This window comes from Spermophilus citellus, assembly GCF_964194105.1.
Source record: "Spermophilus citellus genome assembly, chromosome: 3".
Taxonomy (NCBI): domain Eukaryota; kingdom Metazoa; phylum Chordata; class Mammalia; order Rodentia; family Sciuridae; genus Spermophilus; species Spermophilus citellus.
In genome coordinates, this window is record NC_138184.1 from 7,231,388 (window position 1) to 7,240,418 (window position 9,031).

General features: G+C 40.9%; 1 pseudogene across 1 annotated transcript; it reads right to left on the reverse strand.

Moving 5' to 3' along the window:
* Positions 1-3,070: 3,070 nt before the first annotated feature.
* LOC308645807 (olfactory receptor 7E24-like) lies at positions 3,071-3,966 on the reverse strand (annotated as a pseudogene). Its single transcript has one exon. The product of its transcript is annotated as an olfactory receptor 7E24-like (transcript).
* Between the last annotated feature and the right edge of the window lie 5,065 nt (positions 3,967-9,031).

The window sequence follows — 9,031 nt, forward strand, 5'->3', positions numbered from 1 at the left end:
CAAAAACAGCATGGTACTTGTACCAAAACAGGCGGGTGGACCAATGGTATAGAATAGAGGACACAGAGACTAATCCACAAAATTACAACTATCTTATATTTGATAAAGGGCTATAAGCATGCAATGGAGGAAGGATAGCATCTTCAACAAATGGTGTTGGGAAAACTGGAAATCCATATGCAACAAAATGAAACTGAATCCCTTTCTCTCGCCATGCACAAAAGTTAACTCAAAATGGATCAAGGAGCTTGATATCAAATCAGAGACACAGCGTCTGATAGAAGAAAAAGTTGGGTACGATCTACATACTGTGGGGTCGGGCCCCAAATTCCTCAATAGGACACCCATAGCACAAGAGTTAATAACTAGAATCAACAAATGGGACTTACTCAAACTAAAAAGTTTTTTCTCAGCAAAAGTAACAATAAGAGAGGTAAATAGGGAGCCTACATCCTGGGAACAAATCTTTACCCCTCACACTTCAGATAGAGCCCTAATATCCAGAGTATACAAAGAACTCAAAAAATTAGACAATAAGATAACAAATAACCCAATCAACAGATGGGCCAAGGACCTGAACAGACAATTCTCAGAGGAGGACATACTATCAATCAACAAGCACATGAAAAAATGCTCACCATCGCTAGCAGTCAGAGAAATGCAAATCAAAACCACCCTAAGATACCATCTCACTCCAGTAAGATTGGCAGCCACTATGAAGTCAAACAACAAGTGCTGGCGAGGATGTGGAGAAAAGGGTACACTTGTACATTGCTGGTGGGACTGCAAATTGGTGCGGCCAATTTGGAAAGCAGTATGGAGATTCCTGGGAAAGCTGGGAATGGAACCACCATTTGACCCTGCTATTGCCCTTCTCGGACTATTCCCTGAAGACCTTAAAAGAGCATGCTACAGGGATACTGCCACATCGATGTTCATAGCAGCACAATTCACAATAGCTAGACTGTGGAACCAACCCAGATGCCCTTCAATAGATGAATGGATAAAAAAAAAATGTGGCATCTACACACAATGGAGTACTATGCAGCACTAAAAGTTGACAAAATCATGGAATTTGCAGGGAAATGGATGGCACTAGAGCAGATTATGCTTAGTGAAGCTAGCCAATCCCTAAAAAACAAATACCAAATGTCTTCTTTGATATAATGAGAGCAACTATGAACAGAGCAGGGAGGAAGAGCAGGAAGAAAAGATTAACATTAAACAGAGACATGAGATGGGAGGGAAAGGGAGAGAAAAGGGAAATTGCATGTAAATGAAGGGAGACCCTCATTGCTATACAAAATTACATATAAGAGGTTGTGAGGGGAATGGGAAAATAAACAAGGAGAGAAATGAATTACATTAGATGTGGTAGAGAGAGAAGATGGGAGGGGAGGGGAGGGGGGGATAGTAGGGGATAGGAAAGGTAGCAGAATACAACAATTACTAATAGGGCATTATGTAAAATTGTGGATGTGTAACTGACGTGATTCTGCAATCTGCATTTGGGGTAAAATTGGGGGTTCATAACCCACTTCAATCTAATGTATGATATATGATATGTCAAGAGCTTTGTAATGTTGTGAACAACCAATAAAAATAAATAAATAAACAAACCTGCTTCCTAAAAATACCTTGGGTGTCCAACTGATCTGTCCTAAATCAGTTCAACTAATGCCACAGACTGCTCTGTCCTGGTATCCACCAGAAATCCCAAAGGGAAGTGCACAGGAAAGGGATTGCATCCTACACAGACAGCAAGGTGAAACACAGGGTTGCTTGTCGAGGGAACAACCTGTCAGCACTGTCCTGCCAAGATGCCATATGCCTCAAAGCCACAGTGCACTTCACACATGGTTTCAGCTATTTGACCTGAACACCCCGCACAAGTTACTAAAATCTCTGATCTTTTCCAATATGTCAAATATAATAATGTGGCAATTATACCTTGATAAAAATTAGGCAGACAAATGTAAACACCCTACACATACCACACACTTCAGCACCTGCCACCCAGCACTCTCTCAATAAAGGATCATATGTTTGGAAGCTGTCTTCATCCAGGTCCACCTCCTCCTCCTCACCCTCATAGACATCTCTCAGTGCTGAGGACAGTGTGAAGAGCACATTCTCTCCATGTGGATGACAGTGTGTGGTAAGAAGGACCAGTGTGGGAGGAAAGGAAAACTGTACTGAGATTGCCACCATGCTCACCACCACCGTGGATGTCACACACATGCCTTGATGCTCAGCTCCCATGACTGACACTGTGCAGCGCTCTCCCCTCTGGGCAGCCACACTGCATGTTGGTCCTTCCTCCATCCTCACCTCCCTCAGCAGTTACCTATTTACACAGGCTCAGGTGCTCATGACTAAGGAGAGTGGATTCCACATGGCTGGTACCCAGGGGCCTCCCACCTCATCTTTAGGGCTGACACCTGTGCACGCTCAGGTAGGGACTTCCTAAGACACAACCAGGTGAGAAGAAACACAGGATGCAGCCCACCTTACTGGAGCCATCAAACTGAAAGCCTGGAGGCAGAGGTTGCTCGTTGACTAAGGTGTGACCTTGGAGGCTCAATGCATAGTCCTGACTGGCCAATAGGTGAGCATATTACAGACTCTACAAACTTGCTAATATTAATGGTGGAAGAAAACTGTTAGAAAATTAACATTAATTAAGGTTTTGCACCAACTTTTAGCCAAAAGGAAGTTTATCTATACTATTGATTTTTAATTGTTTTTTTTAAATAATACTTTCTTAAGTCCACTTTCATTATAGTAGCTTTAAATTACAAAAAAAATGACATTTTTACCATTGTCAATTGCATAGCTTAGTGGCATTAAATGTAGACATAGTTGTTCAACAATCACTATCATGTACTCTAATATTCTTTACCTAACCGAAGTGAAACCATGTCCCCAATGTGAAAAGAACCAAACATCCATTCTCAGCATGAGTTCCAACCACTTTACTATAAAACTTAGTGACATATTAGCATAAGGGGCATATTGACAGGACCATGTATTTAGCTTTGCTACATTTTCAAACATGCATTGCAACCAGTCACCATAAGTGCTGAGATTTGCTGTGCAGCCTCCTCAGGGCACTCTTAATATCCCTGTTCCTCAGGCTGTAGATGAAGGATTCAGCATGGGAGTGACCACAGTGTACATCAGAGAGGCCACTGCACCGTTTCTAGGACAATGTGATACATATGATCCAAAGTACACTCCAAAGGCTGTTCCTAAAAATAAGCAAACAACTGCCAGGTGAGACCCACGGGTGGAGAAGGCTTTGTACTTCCCACCTGAGGATGGGATCTTCAGAATGGAGGAAATAATTTTGTAATAAGAGAAAAAGATCCCTGTAATGGGGAAAAGGCCATAGATGACAATAAGAATGTATTTGACAATGATATTAGAGTAGGTGTCTGAACAGGAAAGATTCAGAAGTTGAGAAGGATCACAAAAGAAACTAGAAATTTCCATATTCTTGAAGCTGGAAATTTTTAAGATCATCAAATTGTGCAACTGGAAGTCCAAAAGACTCAGCAAAAATGACACCAAAACTAAGAAGCCACAGAGGCAAGGATTCATAATGACTGGATAATGTAGGGGGTGACAGATGGCAACAAACCGGTCATAGGCCATCACAGTCAGAAGCATTTAATCCATACAGACAAAAATGGCAAAAAAGGACATCTGTGTCAGGCAGCCCGCATAGGAGATGACATCATTGTGAGTCTGAATATTTACAATCATGTTTGGGACCGTGGTAGAGGTGAAACCAATGTCAGCCAAGGACAGGTTGGAGAGGAAGAAGTACATGGGGGTGTGGACGTGGGGGTCAGAGCTGACCACGAGGATGATGAGCAGGTTCCCAAGCACTGTGACCAGGTACATGGACAGGAACAGTCCAAAGAGGATGTTTTGCAGGTCTGGATCCTCTGAGAAGCTCATGAGTAGGAATTCAGAGACACAGGTTAAATTTTGTGCTTGTATGTTGTTTGGACATCTTTTGGAAAGCAAAGAGGGTGTTAAAAAAAGAAAAAGAAATACAATAAACAGGCACCCCACATCTGGAAACATTTGAATTCAACTATGCACAAGGAAGATGCTCACACATGAGGCCCACATACCTTCAACAATAATTCTCAATAGTGAATCACCTGGTCTCTACATACACTTTCATTATTACTTTCTCCATCATTCACCCATCTTTCCATACACACTTTTGAGACATTAAACTGAGCAATGTTAGAAGTCCAAGACAACAGGGGAGAAGGAGTTTATGATCACAATAAAATACAGCTTACTCTTTATAGAAAAATTAGGGAATAAATAATGACCTTCCTATAAAGGAAATTAAGAGGCTGTTTGATACACCTCATTTTTCTCTCAGGATTTTAGTCAAAGTCTGTTGACAAGATATTTAAGACTGTGTAAGAACAGCATGTCCCGACAACTAGATCAATGATGATGGATCAAAACCAGAAAGCTGTATGTGCCCATTTTCTGTAAGGGTTCTCATCATTCTTTGATCTTTTCATTTGCCACCTGTATGGATTTAAGTTTTTTCTTCAAAAATTATGTAACATAAAATAAAAATCCTTGTTTTGGTGAACTTCAAATTTTGATAAATATGATTGAGTCAGTGCACAAAATCAATCACAGCATTGACCACAAATGTGGCATTAGTGTATACTGTACCCGTCAATGTTTTTTTTAAATCATAGACCTTTAAAAATCTCCTTTGAATCACTTTATGATGTTCAAATTTAATGCATCAACCCATATAATAAAAGCTAAATGTCTGTTATAGGAAACAGCCCTTAACTCTTTCTTTTTCTTGATTCTGAATGCCATCTGGCCTGATAAAACTGCTTCATGGTTTTGGGATCTCAACCCATCAAGTTCATTTTTTATGATCTAAGCACTAAGGAAAGTCCTGAAGCTCTGGCTTAATTTCCATACTTTTTCTTCTTCATGGATTTTCTGGTCAGTCATTGGTAACACATTCATTTCAATTATATTATTTATATAATAATTTGCACATGTGTTCATTATTTATCATTTCTCTTTGTGATTGAACTGCATAAAGTACAAAATACAGCATAATAAGAAATAATGTAACAACTTCTTGGAAATTTTATCATTTGTAAAATGAGGTAATAATTACCTACCTTTATGGTTATCATCAGGGTTTTTTAAACAAACTTTTTGCATTTCATAACTTGTACTTCTCTCCCATTATTCTCCCATTGTCAGGGGCATGGGAGGCTGGAATGAAGTGAAACTCTGACCTGTGCATCAGTGGAAAGCTGCAGCATTAAGTGCCCTTCAGCTTCTGCCTCATTGCCATTCTTCAAAACCATGCAAATTTCTGCCCCGATCTCTGAAAATTTGTCTACTGTGAATGAAATGAAATAAAACTGAAGGGTTCCTATGTCCAAATCATGGACCCCAAAGGACCCTGCTTTAACTTATGTCTATTCCCATGGACACTGCTAAAAGGAACGAAAGTAGACAGGAGGCCACAATCTGTCAATCCAAATTGATTTGGGCCAATTTAGAAAAGAAGGATGGGTTGGTTCAATGCTCAAAAGACTTGTTCTAATTTCTTCCCTGTGCCAAGCAGAACATGGGCCACAAAGAGAAAGAAACAGAAAAGGATACATTATTTCCAAATACACAGCACATATATCTCTAAGGGCAAAAATAAGTGTGTCATCCCCAAAAAAATGTAAAATGATAATTCAGGTCACTGAATATATTAGTTGAGTGGCAAGAAGATTAACCTAGTCATGACTAACAGTAAAAATAATATCCACATTTTATTTTTCCTCAATTTTATTTATATATCCCTTATTATTCAAATAAGAGAACACAGTATTTATCTTTACCCACTGCAATTGTATCAACTAGAAATCATCTCAGATGACAAGGCTGAATCTAGATAACAATGAAACAGCTTAACAGAGATAGTAATTGGAACTGAGAGATTCTAAAACAGATCAATTAAATATTTTTATTCTTTTGTATCTTTCATCATAGGTCCAGAGATTGTAACCACTGGTAAATCTCAGGTACATTTTAATAATCTTTCCTGTTTCATGAATGGAAATGAAATCAAACCCAAACTTATGTCTGCTTTGAGATTGAGAAGGCTGTTTTCAAGCATGGGGGATCATGTGGTGAGCTCAAGGAGGTTCTGGAGGAGGGCCAAGAGCATGATCTGTGCTGAATGATCATCAGCCTCCCCTACTGTGACCTCTCTTGTGACCTGTGGCTGTTCTTCCATAGTGCATGCAATAGGCTCTCCCACTGATCTGCCCTGTGATCAACGGAATCCCATGAGAAAGAAAGAGCACAGTGGGCAAGGCTCTCTTTCAGCAGTGACAGGTAAGAGGAATGGCTGGGTGGCTTGCTGATGGGTCTGCCTGCCAGGATAATGTGATACCCTGTGTCCATGATCAGAGAACCCAATGCAAACAAGGCTTCACTGCTATCTAACAAATGAGTAGAAGTTTCATAATTGTAATGCACTTTTTCATTTTATATATTATACTAATAATGTGGACATATATAACAAAGGTGAGATGGTGCACATGAAATGACACAGAGCACATTGCTCAGCACCTGAGCCTAGGAAGCTCTGCACATCAGTTCATGGTGTTCTGGCTTCTGTCATCCTCATCATCATCCTTATCATCATCAACTTTAGTCCTTTTCTAAACCTCAGAAAACACTCTTGAAGGACCCATTTTGTACTGTTGTGAGATTTCTGTGTGAATTAGAACCAGTGTGGGTGGAGAGCACATTTTGAATTTCTGATTCCCCCCCCCCGATACAAAAGCATGAACCCCACAACCCCAAGGTTGAAGCTGCATGCTGGTGTCCTCCTATATGGCTACTCTGTGGTCTTTGCCCCTGTGCTGAAGTAACACTACTTCCTCAGTCCTTCCCACATCCAAGGCCCCCTCTGCACTTACTGGGCCATGCTGCTTCTCTGCAGGGTCATGACCAAGAAGTGCTGATCCTGAGACTCTACCTAAAGTGTGGAGCCCAGAGAAGGAGCAACTATGTCTACAGGAACAGATCATGTGTTCAGGAGATTCCTGATGCAGACACCCCAGGAGGAGAGAGAGCTAAACAGGTCACTGGAAGATGTCATCAACAGAAGGACTACAAGCACAGGCTGAGTGAGGACTATTATATGACCTTGGAAGATCAATACACAGAAATTATAATTAGAATAATTAGTTTATGAAATCCCCATCTCCAGGGATTTTTGATCATTAATGAGGAAGACAAAGGAAAATGAATGCTCATATAAGTTTCTGGCCCTAACATGAATTAGGAAGAAGTTTATATATTCTATTTTCTTTTATTTCTTTGCTTTTTAAGATATATCTGTGATTAATGTCCATTTTATTGGGGTACAATATAAATACAAAAAATGACCATTTGAACCACATTAAGTACATATTTTGGTGACATTAATTGCATTCGCATTGCTGTGCCATGATCATTATCATTCAAATCCAGAAATTTTCCATCTTCTAGAATTTAGCTGTGTACCCAGGTGAAAAAAAACATCACCATTCCTCCCACCCCAAGCCAGTGACCACCACTCTTCTGTGAAGCATGATGAGAAGAGAGTCATTCAAACAACAAGCAAATCCTCAGGGAAGGGGCATTTCCATGACTGGATTTAATTATGTTGTATTTTCCAGCCTGCATTACCATCGGGTGCCTCAGATCCTGAGAATGCTAGCAGCCTCCTCAATGGTGGAGTAATGACTCTGTTCCTCTGGCTTAACTGAAGTATTCTGCATACAGGTGCCTACTGCACAACCATGGAGACCAGCACATCTTTTCTACACTCCAAAGGTGCTTGAATTTGCCCTATTTTATACTTCCAAGTCATGGTAATGAGGAACAAACATTTTCTGTTTAATTTGTATTCAATGCAACTGTATGAGTAGAATCCATCTCAGTTGCTGGTTCTCAGTGACACTAACAACTTGCTCTGTGTTCAAGAAATGATAGGTAGATCTAGCAGCACTGATGCTAAATTGTGAATCTCTGGGCCTGGTGCATGAAACTTTTTAATGGTTTCCTAATATTAGAAACATTCTAAGCAGAGCTCCAGAGGCCTCAACTGCAGACACATCTCAGGTACACTTTGACCACTCGTCAGTTTCCTGAATCATAATACAATCCAAGTGTGACTCTGAGTCTTCTTTTCATGTTGAGTGGGCTCATTGTAAGAATGCAGTGGCTGTGGGCAGCTCCAGGGATACCCTTGGGGGAGGTCTGTGTCCAGCTATTCTTACCTACTTTTTCACTGATTTTTTTCCTCTTTGAGCCATTTGCCCATGTGCCCTGTGTCTCAACTCCACAGTGCAATTCAAATGTGGCTGCAGTAATTCAACCTAAAAATCTAGTGTGAGTTTTGAAAGAATGATCAAGGCTTCAGAGAGTCCACTGTGACCATGAAGGTTGTGATGGGGTGCGTTCTCTCCTCCAGATTTGGCATCAGAGGTTTGCTGGACAATCACGGTCAAAGCCCCTGTGTATAGCCCATCTGAAGTTGGATACCCGATAAGGGAACTCACCTACTGAAGAGCCCGTGTTGTGTGAGTAGTAGCAGCACTCAAAAGAGTGGACAATGAGGCAAGCCTTGAGAGAGGGGGCCCTCCAGCAGTGAGGCATTCCCCCTCCCGGGTATTGGCATTAAAGAAAGAATGATCAAGGCTTCAGAGTGTCCACTGTGACCATGAAGGTCATGGTGGGGTGCGTTCTCTCTTCCAGATTGGGCGTCTCAGACCTTCTGTCGAATGGTGAGCCCTGCTGGCTCACCTGATCCTTACCCACCAATCATCAAGCACCCCATGCCAACTGTCAAACCACTCCCGGCTCTATAAATATGCAGAGCTCTTCTTCAAAAAACGGGCATTTTCTCTGACTGCAAGCCTTGATTGTTCTTTCAAGTTACACAAAAAAGCTGTGCCCCATTTTT